We start from the raw sequence: 1925 nt of genomic DNA, 5'->3' as shown, positions 1-1925 counted from the left end.
GAATATTATTGTATCTGGAAATAATGCGTACCTATTTGTTGCAGAATGGACATTATCAGCGATTGAAAAGGCAGTTCCAAGGATAGTACTGGATCTGAAACATCATCTGTATAAAATGTGATTAATTGTTTTCGTTTGTAGCTAAGCACAAATCTGCACAATGGTATCGAAACCTGGTTTCTAGCATTATAAAACCACAGACATACCGCTGTGCCAGTTTGATTAATCTCAGTACAGTCAAGCGGCAAAAAGAACACATATAATGTTCTTAGCCATTACAAATAAAGCCAGCGTCAAAATGGTTGTAATCATAAATACTTAAGTAACACAGTTAACTTAGATAAAGCTGATGTTATTAATCTTTAAAAACTTTTACATAATTAAAATCTGTGACTGATGTAGCTCTTGGTCAACGTATGTTAACTAGTTAGTTGAAAATATCATACTCACTAGATAAATATCACCATCAACATAAATAATAAAAAAGAACCCATGGCCAATTTAGAGAAAGCATTATTTACTTACATTAATTGGTTGCTGTTATGAATACAGTAATGAAATAAATAAATACTTTTATGTGGTGCAGCAAAAACCAAGCAGTATATTAACAGGTATAGCTATAGAAAATCCAGTTTCGAATATAATCATGAATGACATTACAAAATGTACTTTAATATATTAACGCATTCATTTGTTTCTGTCTAAAATGTAACCAGAGAACTCTAGCTGTGCCTTCTTTCAGTCAGTTGATTATATTTTTTAACGCACGAGAAGATGTAATAAAATAAAATCGCTCGCAACATCCTACATCTTTTAGCTTTGCTTTAACTTTAAGCCAAAAGTTAATTAATAAAGATTTCTGCATAGATTTTCATAAGGCTCGTTCTGATATAGTTAAAGATGTCCCTAAGTTTATAGACCACAAGAAAAGAAACAGGTCAAAAGCATCCACCGCCAAATTTTGGGTTACTCTTGTCTGACCAGGTAGTCGAATTCGACCATCAATCTTATAAGGCATCATCATCTGCTCCAAAGTGTAGAGGGCGTTTTATGCGGCAATATGGCGCGAACCATTAACTTCTGGCAAGCTAACCGTACGGCCACGCCCTGGACATATATATATAATATATTACACGCACACACGCATACATAAATACTTATACATACATATATAAAAACTTAAATACATACATACTGTTACATAAACCCTAACGTAAGAACACACACACATATATGTATATTCAAGTAGGTACATACGCACACACACACACATACATAAAGGGGCGTAACCTACATTATCAGTCACAATTCTCTTTCTCTCTCTCCACGAGCAATAGGATAAAGATTGTAATGCTGACTTAACACCTGCTACAACTTACAAAGAAACCATAAAAATAGTTGTTGTGGTCACAAATGCACCGGTATTTGGTAAAAATATATTTGCATGCTTCGAAACGATCTGGTAGAAAAAATGGTTGTCGCAGAAGTTTAAATAAACTGATACTTCTGACTTGAAATGAAACATTTCTGGGTGCCATCTTCAAAACCAATAAGGAACATGAAAATTTCTTCAGTAATTCACTCCAATAAGTCTTTTATGTTTTATTTTGTGATTGATTTAACGTTTCTTTAATCATAAATTTGTTATAATACTTATCCTTAAAATGAACTATAAATTTTCTTCTGGAATTATCCCGGGTCCCAGGGTAAATCAGGATCTGTGAGAATTTCATAATCATCATTATTGTCCATGAGATATTCGTTATAATTAGTTGAGACAATTATATAAAAAAACAGGTATTTTTAACTACGCCCGGCATAACCAGGTGACTAGGGCGCTCGCCTCACAATCTGCGGGTTCGAATCCCCGTCACACTAAACATGCTCGCCCTTTCAGTCGTGAGGGGTGTTATAATGTGACGGTC

The sequence above is a fragment of the Limulus polyphemus genome, unplaced genomic scaffold, assembly GCF_000517525.1.
Source record: "Limulus polyphemus unplaced genomic scaffold, Limulus_polyphemus-2.1.2 Scaffold1289, whole genome shotgun sequence".
NCBI classification, from domain to species: Eukaryota; Metazoa; Arthropoda; class Merostomata; order Xiphosura; family Limulidae; genus Limulus; species Limulus polyphemus.
Note: the sequence above shows the minus strand (reverse complement) of the source record.